This window comes from Parasteatoda tepidariorum, chromosome 7 (genome assembly GCF_982258835.1).
Source record: "Parasteatoda tepidariorum strain Cologne lab strain chromosome 7, Ptep-v5.0, whole genome shotgun sequence".
Taxonomy (NCBI): Eukaryota; Metazoa; Arthropoda; class Arachnida; order Araneae; family Theridiidae; genus Parasteatoda; species Parasteatoda tepidariorum.
Window position 1 is genome coordinate 29,813,892 of NC_141761.1, and position 20,301 is coordinate 29,834,192.

Sequence of the window (20,301 nt, forward strand, 5' to 3'; positions counted from 1 at the left end):
GAAACAATGTAACATTTTTATTTCTTTTTAACAAAATTTTCTATTTTTTCAGAAAATATGTATGTTTTTGCAAAAAATTTTCTCTTTTAGGAAAAATTTTTTAACTTTTTGTTAAAAATTTGCTAGTTTTATAAAAATATTTCAAACTTTTTCACAAAATTTTCTATCTTTTAAGAAAATATTTACGTTTTGACAAAAAATTTATATCTTTTAAGAAAAAATTTTAACTTTTTGTTAAAAATTTGCTAGTTTTATAAAAATATTTCAAACTTTTTAATAAAATTTTCTATTTCATGAGAAAATAGTCATGTTTTTACAAAGAATTTTGTCTTTTAAGAAAATATTTTAACCTTTTGTTAAACATTTTCTATCTTTTAAGAAAATATTCATGTTTTTACAAAAAATTTTGTCTTTTAAGAAAATATTTTTACTTTTTGTTAAACATTTTCTATCTTTTAAGAAAATATTTATGTTTTTACAAAACAATTTCTATCTTTTAAACATTTTTTAAACTTTTTTAACAAAATTTGCTAGTTTCATAAAAATATTTTTAACTTTTTTAACAAAATTTTCTATCTTTTAAGAAAAATATATATGTTTTTACAAAAAATCTTCTCTTATAAGAAAATATTTTAACTTTTTGTTAAAAATTTGCTAGTTTTATAAAAATATTTAAGTTTTTGCTAAAATCTCCTACTTTTTCAGAGAATTTTATATATTTTTCTGAAACTTTTTGTATTAATTATTAAAGAGTGTAATTTTTTCTTGATAATATAAACTTTTTCACTTGTGAAAATGATCAATAAAGACAAAATATATTTTAATAAAATAACATTTCATTCAAAGTTTCATCCAACCACTTCTGCGAGCATGCATCATATGTTTCTTAACAATTTTCTGAGAAATAGTTGTATTCCCACGTTCTATGACAAGTATGAAGCACTATGTTACACTTTATATTATAACTAATTGATAAAACGTGAATAAACCCCAAACGTCCTGGACAGACATTATCTTTGTAAAATTTTGTGAGGAATAGATATCATGTTCAAGTTCTGTAATCAGTATAATTTAAATATATACTTTCAAATAGAAAGGCTATAGATAGTTTTACACTTACTAGTATTTTCAAAATAAAGTAAGTTATTTGCATTATTATAATATTAAATAAAAATAAAATGAATATGTTTTGAACATAAATGAATTTATAGCGGCAAAAATTCATTTTATGTGTGTCTTAGATTTAGATTAATTCATTTGTAATTTTAAAGAAATATAATATATAATTGATAATATTATGTAAATATGTCATTATTCATTTTCTAATAGAAAATAAAATTAATTCAAATATTTTTTTCATGAGATTGAAAAATAAGTACTTTAATATAATAATTAAACTATATTAGTTGATAAAATTATAAGTTTTAAGATGAAAAAAGTTTATTAATGTATTTAAAAATATGTTTGAATAAACACCGTTGATATATTGTTATATATTGGTTTTTAATTAGATAATAATTTTTTTCATAAATGATTTTATAGAAAATTAATAAAATTTATATTTCTTAAATATCTATATTAATACGTGTTGGAGCTCTTGCAAAACTAAAAATTAGGAGAAATCAAAGGCATCTGTCCAGTTTTCAACTAACAACCATTTATTGCTAATATCATATTCATTTTTTCATCATTAGTGTGATTGCATAATAGATTAATTAAATCATAGATTATAGTTTTGTAAAAATATTTCAAAATTTTTATTAACATTTTCCAGTTTTCAGAAAATATTTTTTATTATTGTAAAAAATTTCTAACATTTGAGAAAATATTTCTTATTTTTATGAAATTTTTCTATCTTTTAGTAAAATATATTTGCTTTCTGTAAAAAATATCTTAGTTTTGTAAAAATATTTCAAACTTTTTATTAACATTTTCCAATTTTCAGAAAATATTTTTATTATTCAGGAAAACTTTCTAATATTTTTATTTTTGTAAAAATAATATCCAACTTTTAAGAAAATAATTTTATTTTTGTAAAAATTTTCTAGTTTTTCAAAGAAAGTTTTTTATATTTTCTAGTTTTTTTTCAGAAAATTCTATATATTGTTCTGAAACTTTTTTTGTATTAATTATTAAAGGGTGTACTTTCTTACTGAATAGGCTAATAATAGGTAATATTGAATAGTTTAATAATAATTACAGTCATTTATATCAACTATACATATATCAAAAAATAACTAAGCTTCTAACATTTTAAGTATAGATGACACCATTAGAAGATATATAATTTGATAACATTTATTTTATTAAAACCTTAAGTTTTTCCTCTGATCTCTGTACATTCACAGGATACTGGCTAATAAAAACCAAGCCCACTACTTGTCGTCGGACTAAGCGTAGGAGGTTTTCGTGGTTTTCCTCTTCATATAACATGGGTACTCACAAAGTCCACTTCGAAGACATGCATTGTCTCAAGATCTATGAGTTCCCTTGTCTTCTGGGTTCAAAAATGACAAGGCTATATTGATAGCCGTAAATCCAAGCTAAGATGATAAAATAAAATCTTATAAAATAATATTCATTGATTTAAAATTAATATGCCTTTAAGTCTAATACTTTTAATATTCACAGTAGACATACTTAATAAATACAATTTTTATTTTTAATATTAAATCAATTTATTTAAAATGTATTAATTAATATTGATTAGGTTAATAATAATTAAAGTCTATTATATCATCTATATTTATATTGAAAATAACTAAAATTAAGAGTTTTTAATATATTTTCTTTTTAATATTTAAGTATAGATGGAGCCATTAGAATGAAAAGCATGTGCATGATATCATTTATTTATTATGTAATAATTAACACGTGTATGGCCAGTACCGTTGCCATCCAGAGAAAGTTATAATAACATTAAGAGGGGCAGAAATAATTATTTAATAACTGTCAAAGGTTAAGTGAAAAATATATCGATGAAACTGTAGGATGATATCAATATCAAATCCTTTTTTCATTTATACACGTGTTCAGAATACAAAAGTTTAACTTAGTAACACATATCTAACCAAGCATTCGTGGGTCAGTGGTTATGATATCCAACTACTGACCCACGAAGGCTTTTTGATTGGCGTGAGTTCGATCCTCAGCCTTAATTACATTTAATAAATAATATTAAAACAGATTTATATATTAAAATATATTTAAAGTTATTTTATTCCCACATAGACGGCGCCACTAGAGCAAAAGTATGATATTATTTATTTATTATGTAATAAAATATGACGTCATAACTTCATAATATACAATATCTCCCCAAATAACAAAGTTTCTAAGTGTTACCATCCTTAAAAATTAATATTAAAAATAATAAGTGTTGCCACCCTCAATAAACTAATAAATTAAGTGTTGCCACCCTCAATAAACTAATAAATTAAATAATATTTAAAAAACAAAACTAAATTAAAAACAGAAACCGAAACTAAAAATATGGCTTAAGAAAAAAAGAAATAAGCTCCCCATGACGCTGCAGACGAAGTTTCAGGCGGGCAGAAATAAGCAAGCGGGCAGAAATAAGCAACTTCCGGTTGTAGACGGGCAGAAATAAGCAACCTTAGGTTTGTGGGTGGGCAGAAATAAGCAACTCCCGGTTGGGCAGAGATTAGCAACTCCCGGTTGGGCAGAAATAAGCAACTTCCGGTTGGGGCAGAAATAAGCTCCGGTTGACTATGACGTCACTTCCGTCCCTTAGATCGCGGTGCCTACTACTAATGAACATATTGCGATTCAAAGAGAGCGATCATCATTGCGCACTAACCTCCTTTATTTTAGAGAAATCTGGCAGTTTTGCTATGTACAGTTAATTTTTTCCATCATTTCAGTTTTTTTATGTTACTTTTTTCTTCAATAGGAAATGATTATACAAGAATAAAGAACTATTGTCACTCAACGAATCGATTTAAAATAATATATATTAAGTAACTGTTTCAAATTCAAAAGCAGTATTAATAGTTATTCACATTATTTTTAAATCGCTTGTTCAACGAAAAATATATTACATTTCTGAGATTGCAGTAAGCATTGCGCACAAACTTCCTTTATTTCAGAGAAATATGGCAGTAACAGTATGTATATTAAACATATTTTATCATTTCAGCTATTTTTTAATTCTTTATTCTTCAATAGAACATAATTATACAACAAAAAAAATAAATAAATAAAAACTAGTATTCAATTAAAATAATGAACAGTAAATATCTTTAAAACTCTTCAGTTATATTAATAATTAAAGTCACATCATACAAAAAAATAAATAAATTAAAAAAACTATATATGCACTATCTTTTATGATATGTTCGCGATATAGTATGCGTAATGTAAAAGAAAAGCAATGACATTGAAACAGGAAACATTTCTTTTAAAATCTCTACTTGACCCCTTAAGACTTGCCTCACTTCCCCCACGCGTCTGTCGTACGCCGACTAATGAGGGAGGGCTTTTGCCACCTAGTTTTCAAGTGGTTTATTTAGTGAGCGCAAAAATCTGAAATTTCATGCCCTGTCTAATTGGACAGATTTATTACTGTCTCTAGGCTTTATAGAACTATTTCTTAACTTAGAAATAGATTCGCAGTTGCACAAAGATATTATTTAGTCTTACTCAATTAAATCATTTTATTTTGATATTGAACACAATAAGATTATATTACTTCACCATTTATGTCTTTTAAAATCACATTAAAAGGTGAATTTTATTAAACATGATTTTAACATTCATATCGCTTGATTGTTATCGTTAAAAAAATTTAAAAATGATGTTAAAATAAATTGAGACTATCATTTAACAAACATTGAAGATGTTTGTTAATTAAGCTCTTAGAAAAACAGTTGTTTACTCATTTTTTTTTTTTTTAAAGGGAAAATATTTATTTTCAGGAAATATTTGCTAGGCAAAAGTATTAATGTTTCATTATGCTATAAAATTTAACTACGTCAACTTCTCTCAATAGAGTAAAAATCTAAAACACATTATAAATTAATGAAGATTTTTAAAAATAATAAGTGAAAGAAATTAAAAAAACAACATAATTTTTAAAAGATTTAACTCTGTAAAGCGCTGTAGGCAAGAAAACTTGATTGCGCATATATTTCCAAAGATTTAAAATCCTTCTCCATCGAGTTAAACAACTAAACTGGATTTAAAATGAAATTCTATCAAATAAAATTTCATTCGGAGGAAAAAAATCTTCTGGAAAGAGAAATGTTTGCTTCAACTTGTAAGTTTTTAAGGTACTTTTTATTTCCATAAGTACAATTACAGCTGTTTTTTTTTCTTCTCCTTTTTCCAAAGAGCAAAAAATCATGTTAATTAAAATCGTTAGCTTTTTAGGAAGAAGTTCTATTATACAAATAATTTAAAATGCTGTCTCCAACTTATCTGAACCCGGATTTAGCATTAATATTAAGAAAATCTCTGATACAAAAATAAATAAATAAATTCCCAAGATTCGATAGTAACTTTTCCTTCGAAAATGCATCCCATTTTATTATTTTTATTAAAAAAAAAAAGGTGAAATTGTTAAAAATACTTTATAATATTGCGAAATTTGGTTTTTTATTTCAAGTTTAAAATTATTCTTTTTTCGAAATCATCCTTATAAATTTTACCATGCTTACTTTAAGAAATGCTTTAAAAGAATTGCCTTATAATATGAAGCTTTTCTTAATCATTTAAAACTTTCAAATTCTGTAAAAATGGCCTCTGTTAAAAATGTTACAAACCACTGGAGTGAAATTTCCGAAATTCGTCATATATCCTAGAAGAATGAATACAACTTTTTCCAAAAGTAATATTTTAACCTTAAACTGCTCTTTAGTATAATTTTCAAAGACCTACCAAAGAAATTACCAAAAGTTTCACTAGATAACATTAAAAAAGACATTGTCTATTTCTTACTTAGAGACTGTATTTTGTTTTTAAAAAAATTCAAAAGCTTTTCTTTAGCAATTTGGAACCATACTTAACTCACTTATTTTGACGAAGAAATAGACTAATCTTGTATTCCTTCACGAAATATTAAAAAGTATTACCTCGAAAGTTTGTTATAAGTCACTAAAACTCAATTCTGGGTTCCTATTTTTTTAGCAAAACAAAAATTAAGAACTCTTTAGGACTTTTTTTGAAAAAAATTAAGTAATTGTTTTGAAAAACTAAGGGCATTAAATATAGTATAATTGTTCATCCTAATATTTTCATATGCCCCCAGTGACAATGCCAATTTTTGCATTTAAAAATAAATAAATAAATAAATACTAAGAGAGCAATTTCATTATAATTCAAGCACTGATACCATTGTATTGATTACCAGGAAAATTTCGCAAACCCGAGCTGGGTTTGTTCGAGTGGGCCTACTATTTAAAGAAAGAAATTCACATTTTTCCAAGGTGGTGTTTTTTGAAAATTAATTAAACGAGATCATTAAGCATAATAATTGTCCTTAGAACAATACTTTTTAAAAATTAAAGAAAAATTAACTTGATACATAAATTGGTATATATTCAACTCATTCTAAGTGCATACTAATGTGCCGTTAGTTATAATGGAAAAATGAAGTAACCGTCCTTTATAAAACATCCAGGATTCTTAAACCTTGAGAATATTTTTTAATTTAAATAAAATAATTGTTGTTGTTAATAAAATTTCCATTACAAGTGCTTAACTTTTAATATGATAACTAATATTGCATTTGTTTCAAATATTTAGACGTATTACAGTGATTTAAATTAAAAATTAAACCACTTCATTAATAAAAAATTATCTATTTTTATGAAGTGAAATTATTATGTAAATTAGGGGTGTGCAACCAGCGGCCTGACAAACCTTAATGTGCGAACAGCTGTAGCAACTTGAACAAAATAAAGAGATCAATTCAAAAATTTTTTTTTGAAAATAAAAAAAAATAATAATTCGAAAATTTATAATAGCGCATCTAGGTTTTTGACTCACTCTATCTCTCTTAATGTAGTTTTTCGATTGCTTTTTTCCTGTGGTTAATGCTACGAATTTACGCATAGTTTTGAAAATCCTAATATTTTTTATACGACTATAGATAATTTCGAATTTTATTTGTCACTTTTGACTATCTTCACGTATGCCGATTTTATGATAAATCCAATGACTTTTCGCTAGTTACTACGCTTTTCTCCGTGATTTAAAAAATCCTGACATTTTTAGTACTACATTTTCACAGCACATGGGTTATGAATCACGCATTAAAATAATGATTTTTTACTTGCTCTAATTGTTCCGATTTTGACATAAATATAAGAGGTGAAACGTTATTTTCTTCTTCCTTTTTTGGCAGTTATTGATGTATTGTGATTTTGATTATCCCGATATTTAAACAAAGATTAGAACTCATGAAATTTGATTCTTTTTTTTCTTCTTCTTTTTAGTTAATTTAAAAAGTACTTACGTATTTTAGCGAAATCGATTCCTTTCCAAAGAGAATAATAATGATAAAGAAATAAAACGAGATATATAAATTTATATTAAGCCCGAATCCCTTATGCAAGGGAACATTTCAATACACTTTCACAATTCTATAGTTTCATGAACATGTGCATGCTTAGCAACACATATCCAACATATTCTTTTTCGTGATCACATGATTTAAAAATCACATGTCGCGATTCGTGCGTTTTTAATATTATTTGGTTTGATTCTTCTCGTAATTAAGTAACCCATCGTGTGTCGTATTCTGGCCTTTAAAATATTACACTGTGAATCTTCTCGCAATTTAAAAATCTCGCATCTCGATTAGTGTTCATGCATCGAGTGTTTTATTCACGCTGTTTAAATATCACACATAACGATTCGTAAAGTGATTTAAAAATCACACATCGCTACTCGTATTCACACGATTCAAAAATTAGAAAAGGAAGAGCACCATGTGGGACAAATAATAAAAACTGATTAAGTTATTTGCCTTAAGTTTAAAGCAGATCACAAGATCAGATTCTGCAGAAAGACTGTTTTCCAGAATGAATTGGGCTTGTTCCAGAGTTTGTGGAGCAGTCTTTAAACAAAATTATAAAATTTTTATTTAATATCCCGAAAAAGCTATCAGATGATCAAGTAGATAAAATTATCACAATATTTTAAAATTTGCACATCGCAGGTTAAACCGTAAGAAATTTTTTAAGCCATTTGCTATCTACATGGACCATCTTGTATCATTTATCATCATATGCTGGGAAATTTGTATATCCTTAAATTTTAACAGAAAAAAAAAAGTTTAATCAAGATGAGTAGCGTAATGTAAATTTTAATTAGCTGTTAATATATATGTGTATTAATTGTAAGTAGTAACATGTTAAAAAAGTATTGGTCATAAAGAGTTGTAAACAAGTATCTTAATAGTTTTTTATTATTAAGGAAAATAATTCCTTCAAAATTAATGCTTATTTTCTTTTCTCTTATAATTTATTTAAAATGTTTTAAAGTTGGAGCACTAATTTGCCTACTAAATGTTGAATCTTATTATTCCCTGCAAGGGTTTTGTTTCAATTTTACATCATTTTTAGCCCTGCAAACTTTCTTTAAATTATTCAACTTGCATTTAATTTATCAATTAGTATATTTAATTTTAACTGTATGAACGTTACAAATTTTTAATGTTAAATGAACTTTATTATGCAATGTGATGAAACAAAAAAACATGAATTTTCTCATTATTTTTTATTTTATCTGAAATTTTTTTCTGATAATTGATTCTGTTCTTTCCCTAAGTAATTAGCTTTTAATTTTAAGCACTTAAAGATATTCAATTTTATGCAAAAATATTAAATGATTAACATGTCTTTCTAAATACTTGGCATGCGGCACTTCAATGGTCAATTTGCTGTGAATGTGGCCCTTCACTCAAAAAGGTTGTGCATCCCTATGCAAATTACTGTACAACTTTTTTCACATCTTCAAAAAAAAGAATTTTTTTTCGTCTGTTTATAAAATGTTTCATTTATAAGGGTATATAATAAAAGAATTCGTGATGTTACGCATGAGAATTTTCTTAATTATGTCATGCTAAATTAAGTTTAATTCCAAGTAAATACAAGACTCTACTAATATTCAAACACCTTAATTTGTTCTACTTCTTTTTTTACCCACAAGCCCTAATTTTACATTTTTTAAATTCATTGCATTAAATATCTTATGAAACTTTATACAGGATAAAAGTACGATTAAGCTTGAGAGGATTTATAATTTTCAAACTAAGATATTTCATATATTAGTTTTCAATGCTATAGATTAATTAAATAGTCTAAAACGATTTTTCATGGTCAGAAAATTTTTAAGGTTCCTTAATTAAAATATAAATTTATTTTTTCATAATTTTCTTGTCACTCTTTTGTAAAATAATTCTCTACCATTGTTATGATTCAGTTCATTAAAAATAGTAAGCGATTTAAATATTTTGAAATTATTACTGAATGGCAAATATGTTACATTAATTATTATTAATTAGCTATATATAAAATTATTTCCAGCCAAAACTGTTATTAGGAATTATTATCACATATTACTAAGTAATCTAGAAAAAAACATTTATCTTTTACTTACAGCTGGTACAATGGTGCACCCTAAGCAAAAGGATTAACCAATTTTAATGCAACCATTTTTTACCATAAAGGGTACCATCTTAAGCAAGAGAAAGAATTTATAAAAAGAACCAATATATTAATGAAGCAAAATACAAGCGACTACACTATTAAAAACAAAAAAGGTTACATGAGTTAAAATAAATATAGGAATTGAATAGTAAATCCAAAACTATAAATAAAACTTTTGAAATTAATAAAACCCTACAAATCTGATAACATGCAAATCTGATAACATAACAAATCTGATAACATGCTTACGGATTTAAATATAATCGTAGTAAGTTTCTTTATATTAGCTATACGTTGTTTATTCAACATTTACACGTGCATAGGAAGAAAAAAAAACACTTAACTATATCAATAATCGAGCGATTATAATACGTATAAATATAAGATTTAACATGGGATGTAACATACAACAACATTAAAGTTGAATATTTTCAAAATTCAAAACTTATATAAATAGTTAAACTTACCCTAAGAGATTTAATAGATTATCCAAGTCTTAAAATGAAGAATTAAGTACTAAAATTAATAAAATCAATGTTTATCACTAGTGAATCTAACACGTGCTGCACTGAACTGTTACTCTACAATGAAGCCAAAGCACAAAGCAATGCAAAAGCAAAGTACTGGCTGGCGACTAAAACAGAAAATAATGTAGCCACGAGAATTAAAATAGTAACCTTTTAATCGTTGCCAACATATAAAACAGACCTTCACTTCCTATTAATCTTAGGCGAAAATCTACAAAAATACGAACTCAAGTAAGGTGGCCGACGGTTAATTTTGCAGTTAACATTGCTGAGTTCTCGGCTTCACGAATTTCTGCTAGTTGCAGTGTTTTCATCATAGAAAAAAAAAATGGGTGAGAATTTCTCACCCTTTCTCAAAAACAGCGTGAGGTTTTAAAAAGTTAAGTGAGATTTCTAAAAAAAAACACAAACTCTCGAAAATAAAAATCATTTCTTTAATTATAATACATTTTTAACGTCTTCTATTTTTTAAAGCATTGAATATTTTTGGTGCATCATCATAGAAGATTTTGTCTTTACAAGATATTTGTCCATCTTACATTAGCACATAAAAAATTTGAATATCTTACATGAAGAAACCTTACGTATATTATAAACACGTAGTTGCAGAGAAATGTGTTCTGAAAGGGATCCCGTGGTTGTGTTCTGTTGTTCGAAAAGGTTCTGAACAATACTGGTAAATAGGGAAGCTAGGTAACGGGGCAGATGTTGGAAATAATGAAAGAGCCAGGAAGAAAAGTGAAACGAATTTTATTCTAAATGGCGTAATTCGAAGCTTTTTCCGAAATGCGAGAAATTCGCGAATTTTCAAATTTGATTTATAGAATGCGCTAATTTCTCGCGGTAATAATTTTTTAATGCGAGAAAAGAAAAAAATATACGAGATTCTCGCGTTCTCGCGCTGTAGTGAAAACACTAAGTTTAGGGGGCCTCGGCACTCGTTTTGTGACGTCACGCATTGCGATCCAGCTCTTTCTTCACTTTTTCTTTAGTAGTTTGAATTTTGTCAAAAAAAGATAGCTTTATTCATAAAATTTCAAGCTCTGCTAGAAAGGGAATCTTCGTTTTAACGAAAACATTGTATTTCTTTTGTAATAATTTCAAAAGAATATTAATTTAGTTATTTTTATGTGAAGTAGGGCAGAGAAATAACTTTTTCATCTATCTGCATATTTATAAGTTATCAGTTAAGCTAAAAGTTTGACTTAAAACGAATTTCAAGTAATTTTTAAAAATTTCTCTACGGCCTAAATTACGTGACATTAATTAGAATTTAATTTATTCTAATTAAGCATAATTTATTTTATGCATGTATTCCAGCTTCTTTTCCATCATAAATTACCAAACCTTTAACCTCATAAAATTTTGTACAAATAAAATTGTCATCCATAAGAAAAGTTGAATCTGAATGTATAGAGAGATAACTATTCAATTTAATAAATGTTATGAGTTCCGTTAAAACATTTTAATTACAGATGGTAAGTATTTCATCTCCAAATTACCTTTTTCTAAATTCAAAAAAATAAAAATGTGGTTTAGCTATGATGCTCCTTAACAATTATTTATTGCAAATTATATTTTAAGTCCACATAAGTTGAACAACTTACTTCACTTTTATAATTCAACTAAATCTTTTATTCAATCTATTGATATTTACTAATAAAAAGTTTTGATCCAAATAATTGGAATAATTTCAGATAGACTAGTCACAGAAAAAATTCAATAAAATAAATTTTCATGTTGCAAAAATATTTCGTGTTGAGCATTTAACAAAACAAGACTACTAAAATAGTGTTTAAAAGGCATAAGATTCATATTTTATAAGATACTAAAGAATGAATTTAAGAGGATAAATAAATTTATATAACGAAATTAAAACCTAAAAAAAATTTTTTTTTTAATTATATGGGAAAAAAAAGACATATTTCATCAAATGTGTAGGTGAATTTAAATGAGTTATATAAACTTTGCAGGTACAGAATACAATAAAAATTTTTTTATTCATTCTTCATACAATACTTTTTCATGAATAACATTAATATAATTATTTTTACATTTACATTATATATCAAGATGTAAATACAAGAGATTGTCCCATCAATCTGAATTATAAAAATGTACAGGGGAAATGTTAATATTGTTACTGAAAGCTAAAATTGTTTTCTTAATGCAATCATACAAATTTAAATAAATAAAAATACAAACAACATATGAAAAATTAAAATGACTGGCAGTGAATCATTTGTTCTTATATATACTATCTTGCAATAATTTTCGTTTCACTAGCAAAACCAAAGAAACTATTCAAAAGAAAACTTAAACCAGTCATGGTTAAAAACAAATATATAGAATAACAAAATAAAAGTATTAAAAGCATATTTTAAGTATTGTACTATTAATAAAATGAGCAAAATTATTATGTACTGGTATTATGTAACCAATTTCACGGGTAACTACAATATTTAAAAAATTTATCCCCCAATAGTATAAAAAATACATTGAATTCTCCCAACAAAAGCTAAAAAACTAATTACAAATAGCATTGCATTTTTGATAATTTTGTACAATTTGTACTACACAAAAACAAAAAATAAATAATTACATTACTAAAATGCAGAAGAAATTATTCAAAAGGAAGTTTTTAAGCCTGACAGTGTTTTTAGATGCTTTAACCAACTACAACAAAATATAATTTGTTTTTTTCATCACCACACATAAAATAACAAATTTTAAATAAGCCTTAGAAGAAATTGCTTAGAATTTTAATGAAAATGTTTAAAATTCGAAAAGCTAATATTTTTAATGCAATCATACAACAAAGAATAAGAACAAAGCAGTAACAAATTAAAAAGTAACTAGTAGTAGCATTCATTATTTTCTAAAAAAAAAAATTAAATATTTTTTTATGTGTTTCAATAGAATTGCCAGAAGAAATTTTTTAAACCTGCCAATGTTAAAAACAATTACAGAAAATAAACAAAAAAGAGAGCATTTGAAACTTATTTCAGATACTGGATAATTGATAAAATGATCAAAATTATTTTGTACAAATATAAAACCAAATTCATGGGTAATTTTAATCATTAAAAATAATTAATTCTTCCCCAATTAATATGTAATATAATAAAGACACTAAATTCTCCTGCCAAAAGCTTAAAAATTATTGGTACAAACTTAAATATATATACAATGTGTGTCAGTTGTTATGCTTTAACCAACTAGAACAAAATATAATTTGTTTTTTTCATCACCACTCGTAAAATAACAAATTTTAAATAAGCCTTAGAAGAAATTACTTAGAATTTTAATAAAAATGTTTAAAATTCGAAAAGCTAATATTTTTTAATGCAATCATACAACAAAGCAGGAACAATTAAAATAATAACTAGTAGTGCATTCATTATTTTCTCTGTAGAAAAAACTTGCAATATTTGGTCATAGATATTAAACTCATCTAACATGGTTATCATAAATTTTTTTACTTATTAAAAAAATAGGTAATTCTTAACTAAAAAAATATTAACATATTAATAGAAATATTTTCTGAAAAAATATTCTCTTTGAAGAGAGAATAAAAATAATTTCATTGTATAGATGCCATTAACATATCATATTTTCTCTTTTGGCATGATGAATGGACAACATTATTTTTTACCTTAGAATAATTACTTAGAAATATATTAAAAAATATAGAGATACATTTCAAAGATAAATCATGAGTACCTTCCCCACAAGATGGACAGCATTGGTTGACATACAGTTCAACAACTTTGTCATATGTCATAGAGGTGAGAATTTTTTTTACATTATCAGTTAGTAGCAAATGTTCATTGTCACGTTTTAACACGCATTTAAAAACCTTCAAACACAACAAAAACACACGAGTGGTGAATTCATTTGGGTACATCAGCCCACCCTTTTCTACCAGGTTGAAATAATTGTGAGAGGAGTTATCATTCTCCAAGACTAAACTCTTTTCTGTTGAGAGCATTTTAATACAGGAAGAGCAATGTAACTTTTTTTTAAGTTGATGGACAGCATAACCAGAAATATAGATAGATTGTGGAATATCCTCTTCATTTTCAAATTGAATATTATCCACAAAACCTTTCAATTCAAATTTGTAATTGTTTTCCTCCATATCATTGCCTTGTTCCGTATCAATTTTTTCAGAAAAATCTGCCATAAAGTCAGAGATGGGCATTTCTCCATAAGATTCAGATCTTAACTTTAATAAGCTTGTAATCCTGAGTTTCTTTTCTGACTTCAGCACTTGGTCAACTGATAAGTTGTAGTTGCCTCCATTTAACTGTCGATATTGACCAAACCGACCTTCCAAGTTGTCGGTTTGAAATTTGCCAGTCAAAACAAATTTATCTTTTTTTTCACTGATGAGATATTTTATAACATCAGTCAGGGCTTGAACAGTGTGTTGAAACGCAAAAAATGTTTCGGACGTCAATTTACCTTGATTTCTTTTAAATCCAGGGATTTCTTTTTTTTGCCACTCTTTCAACCAACTTGAAAGACAAGAAAGAAATTTTATTCTTGCGTCATTCACACAGGAAAAAGGCACAGAATCGTGGTCAAGCTTTTCATAGCCTTTCCTTGTATTTTTAATGCTGGCTATTTTCCACCACTTAATTATTATGTGAAGAAAGGTTATGGTGCCCTTATATTTCACTTCATCTAACATTGTAAGTGCATGCATATTAGATTCATGAAATATTCGCAGGCATAAATTTACATTTTGTCTCTCAACACTGCTGGGAAAAAGGGCTTTCTCATTCAGCTTTGGCGCCATCTTCACTATTTCATTTTTTTCACTATAGTGAATGTTGCGTAAATCATCAAATGATGCCTCCATAATTTCATCAAAGTTCTCAAAAGAAGGAAAGAAAAGAGTAGTATCCTTAGTCTTTTGATTCAGCCATATATTTCGAAGAACCTTCAAAATATGAACAGAATCAAACATAAGAAAAAGTGGAATATTTGTGTTAAAAGGATTTGGAATGCATGGTTTTAAAATACCTCCACACAACTCAGTAAACATATTTCGATTTATCCTATTGTCTGCAATAGCAGCAATTATGATAAATCCTGCTTTTGTTACAGCAGCTATTGCTGCCTTAGTCATGCCTAACAATTCCTTAGCATTTAAATTTTTTACAGGAAACAAAGCAATAACATCTTTGTTTTCAGAATATAGGGAGCTTATCATAAAACACTGAACACTGTTTGCTTTCTGCAATATTTTATTGTTGCTAAAGCCTGTTAAAGTATTTGCAGATGCTGAGTAACTAATTTGTGGTCTAACTATAATTTTGTCTAAAAGCAAATTAATTACTAATTCGTGTGGCTCCAATTTTTCAGCTTTAGCTTTTAGAAATGTGGAATCTTCAGAGCCATCTACTCTAATAGTTGATGCTAACTTGTCAAGATTTCTTGGATGAGGTACACAAATAACTCCATTAGCATTAATTTCTCTGTAACACACAGGAGATTTTGTGTGGATCAAGAAAGCCCATGCAAAAAGTTCTGGGCTGTATCGCCTTGCCTTTGGATGTTTTTCTGACAACCATAGTTGTTCAGACAGAAATTTCATTCGATGATCATCAGCCCCATTTTTTTGTTCTTGCTCTAAATAATCATTTAGATCAGCCAAAATTTGATCCAATGTTAAGGTAGAAGAACTTTCATTGTTTTCAATAAAAACGAATAGATTCTCGAGTTGAGACCAGCGCTCTAATAAAGATGAAGCCACTTTTCTTTTTAATAGCCAAACTAACTTCTCAGGTGCAACTTTTCTTTGTTTTAAGAAAACTTCAACAGTTAAATCGGATGAAATCACAACACTAGATGAAACATTTAAAGGTGCATGTGAAAAGTCCAGTTTGTAGAAAAATACCTTATCATTATCAAAAGCAGAATACCATAAAGGTTTGTTTATTAAATAATCTTTTACTTCCTTAAATGACTTAATGACATCACTAGAAAGAAAATCTTCAATTTTCTGATTTTCTCTAGCAATGTACTTCAGCACCCTATCATTAGGATCTGTTCTTGATATCGTGTGATTATCAGAAAGATACGCTGGCAATTCTTTGAAAATGCATGGAAATGCATTTGGTGTTAGTGCCAATTTGGATCTTGGCACTACTAAAATTGAGCCATCTGGTCTTTTCATTGAATCTTCTTTGATGACATGATCTGGTTTAAAATGCTTGATGCACACCACGCTTCTTGCTCCAGGCACCCAGTCTTTACGAGGAATTTTTTGCAACCACAGAGCTCGCCGCTCTTCATCTGACGGGATTTGGAAAACTGCAACTTTTTAGATCTCATTTTTATAGTTGGACCGACAACCAGGAATGCAGCAACAAGAAGGCATTGAGAATAACCTGAAAGATAAAACAGTAACAAATTATCACTTCAAAATATAAAATTTCTATTTGATATATATTGTAAATAGATATCAATATAAGATTAGACATTACAAAATTAATTTCTAGATATTAATTTTAGAATGAATCACAGCTAAGTTATAATCCTATTTAATAAGAATCACACATAGACCTGTTGTTTTATATACATTCATATATACTTACACCATGTATATTTATATATGTACCATGTTTATACATACCTGGTCTGTCTAGGTTTTTCTGAGAGGTATCTCTTTTGTGAAAATTTAGACATAATTTGTGAAAATTAAAAAATCAACACAAAAATAAGGATTTATCGTTCCTTATGAGACACTATAATAAAATTTTAAGAAAAAGTATTTTGTGGAAGAAAAAGTATTTTTCCTAAAGTTGAATTTGTGCAGGTACCGCTAAACGGCAGTAAATGGCAAACAAATGTCTCCTTTATGTATGTATGTATGTATATATATATAAATCAAGGTTCGCCAAGCAGGCCCACTTTGAAAAAACCCACTCGGGTTTTATTGGGTGTGCCCACCCTGAAAATAATAATAAATAAGACTCAAATATGTATTAGTGATAATGCACCATTTAAACTTTAAGTAAAATACATGTAACAAAATGAAAAAACCCAATTTCCCCCAAGTTTTTTCAAATAGGCGGATTGGGTTTTTTCAAATCCTGATGTATAATACAATAAAATATTTTATTAGAAAAGCTTTGAGTAATATTTTCTAACCATAATCTTAGAAACTTACAAGTCTCAGTTGGTGCGCTCTTATGCAAATTATACTTCAGTTTTTAAAGAGTTATTTTAAAGATTAAAAAAAGTTGGAACAGCTTTAATATTTTGTATATTAACACATTTTGATACTGTTTTTGACAATTAAATTTCCCTTTCTTATCCATAATTTTTTTTATTACTTTTAGAAAACAAGAAATTCTTTAAAGAAGTTTTAATAAACATATTAATCTCTATTTTGATTTTGAGCCTTTAGTAGTATCTATTTTGATTTTCCTTTAGAATATTCTTGTTACATAACAAACACATACCTTACTTGATATCTAACACATTTAAAACAAAAAATTATTAGTAGTAATGAATAACAATCATTCCTGTACCATAAACTAAGTATGATGTTAAGAACTTTTATTTAGAGAATTATTTTACTAGACTGGCTTAAATTTAGGTAAATCGAATATCATTGTTTTTAGAAATTGAAAAGTTTAACATATTTCCTTTTTTTAAATTGTTTAATATTTTCATATTGCTTATTTTACTTTTAGACAAAATTTTAAAATCTATATAACCTTTAACAATTCACTTACATTAATATTTTGATAAAATATGTATACTTATATCATTTTAGTACAATTTTTAATGTTTTAAAACGAATTAACTGTTAATAAGCACACAGAATTAGCGTTGACAGACTTAATTTTTAAGAAAAATATTTATACACTCATAACTACAATGCTGTGAACCATGTTTACATAATAGATGACAGTAGAAAAATTTCATCTTATATAAAATTATTCACAAACCTAGAGAAATTATTTAATAAAAATTAGATCGATTGTAAAACATAACATTTAACATGCCAGTAAACAAGTAAACAATTCAGAACAAACAACTTGGACAATACATTTATGTCATTAATTAGAAATTGTTCCGATAATAATATTTAAAATTAGCGTAAAGTTAAAAAACAAAAAGTACTTACTTAATTACAGCTCAAAATCAGCTAAAAACATCTTCTACAACGAAATGTTCTTTCGCTAATGTAGGCTTAACCTAAATATAAAAGTGAAACATTGCAGTTAGAAATGAAGACCTGATACAATATTAAAAGAGTTTTTATAAGTAAATAGAAGATGAATAAACTTTGCTTACCTAAATTAAATCAGTAAAGTTACTTTTGACGACGATATTGGAAGATATTTTTAACACGCTATAAAATCACAACAGCATACACCACAACAAAAGGCTGCGAGGATCTCAGGAATACAAACACGTCCAATGTAACTAAATTGTAATGCAATTTATGTATTATTATTTTTCAACAAATTCATAGAAAATATTTAGGCCAAAAAATATTTTTTGCCTGTTGATTAACTTCCTAAAATTCCAGCACAGAAAACAATGATAATCTATTTTCTCGTGTAATGTTGGGGGAAGGGGTGAACTTCGTTTTTTGTAGTAGCAAATATTTTAGACCGCCTCTTCATCAGTAGTTATTCCTTTTAATAGTTTAGTATGGCTATTTCGCCATTGAGCGATATCGTATAATGTATAGATGCAATCGTGCATTATCTATCTATGATGATATTAAATCTATCAGATGAAATTAAATAAACAGATGATATTAAATCTATTGATTTAAATAAGAATTCTTTTCTTTCTTTATAATAATTATAATTAGATGATTGTTGTAGTTGTTGTTATAGTTACTTTACGTCGCACTAGAGCTGCTCAATGAGCTATTGGCAACGGGGTGGGAAACATCTCTGAGGATGATCCGAAGACATGCCATCACAATTTTGATTCTCTGCAGAAGGGATGTCACCCCACTTCGGTAGCCCGATGACCTCCACACGAAGTTGAACACTTTACGATAGAACAGTTTAGCGAGGTCCAATACCGCATGCCCTCGGTCCCTGTGCAGTCTAATACAAACGGTCACCCTCCCGCACACTGACCGCAGCCAGTGGTGCTTCACTTTGGTGACAAAGATTCCAAGAGATGAGCGTTTGCTTCAGGTTGCTAATGGCAACCAGAACACTGCACCGATCGTTCCAAAATTACGGTGCGAACTAAAAGAAACTGGTCACGTGACTAGTTCACTTCAGTTGTACCAATGTAATGGGTGTAACTATTGGAACGTGGCCATGGATGGTTGACTGAATGTAAATAATAACGAGCTTCTTAACACCAGAAAATTTTCAAAAAACTTCCTGACATCCCTCTGCTTATGTGATTTTAAAGAGGCCATGCATGAAAAGGCTTAATATTTGAGAAAGTTTTATTACTCGTTGGTTTAAATTTATGCGTAATTTAACCATTCATAAGAGTTTAACGTAATTTACAAATTCTAACAGTTCGTGAGCCTAAGACAAATTTAACAAAATTAATATCACCTCATTAATATCACGCCCAGTGGCACGGGAGCGTGAAGCGCTACCACTCAGCCAACGGGCGTCATTGGACCATTAATTTTTCAGGGTGCAGTTTTTATGCAAAAAGTCAGAATAAATTATGTGCATAAAAAATTTACACCATACAAAAAAAGTACACAAGTCAGGTTGTTTGTATTATTTTTAAAATATTGAGTGCAAGAGAGTGTTAAGCATCATTTTAGTAAATTTAGGAACATTAACTGTAAAAAATTCAGGTTTTCTAGTGGATCAAAGAAATAATCAGGGCAACATTCTTCAAAAAAGGACATTTCTTAGTACAATAAACATAAGACAACTTTTGAAAAATGCAAACATCAAACTAAAAACAAAGTATAATTTGCTTCAGAGTATTAAAAGAAAATTTTGCCACAAAATAAATATGAAATACACTATTTTTAATCTCAGAATTACTTTGCTAAAAACAGAAAAGTCTAACAGTTTACAGTATATTTTCATCAATTCTGAACAACTCATATTAACTTCAAATCAATGAATGGA

The 20,301-nt window shown here is 27.2% G+C and overlaps 1 protein-coding gene across 1 annotated transcript in view; it reads right to left on the minus strand.

The window, feature by feature from the left end:
• The window catches only part of LOC107455449 (uncharacterized), a 63,186-nt gene extending 52,888 nt beyond the window's left edge, over positions 1-10,298 (minus strand). The window contains exon 1 of the mRNA XM_087167602.1: positions 10,142-10,298. The gene's annotated coding sequence lies outside the window, so the exon portion shown is untranslated. The remainder of the gene's footprint in view (positions 1-10,141) is intronic.
• Positions 10,299-20,301: the final 10,003 nt, after the last annotated feature.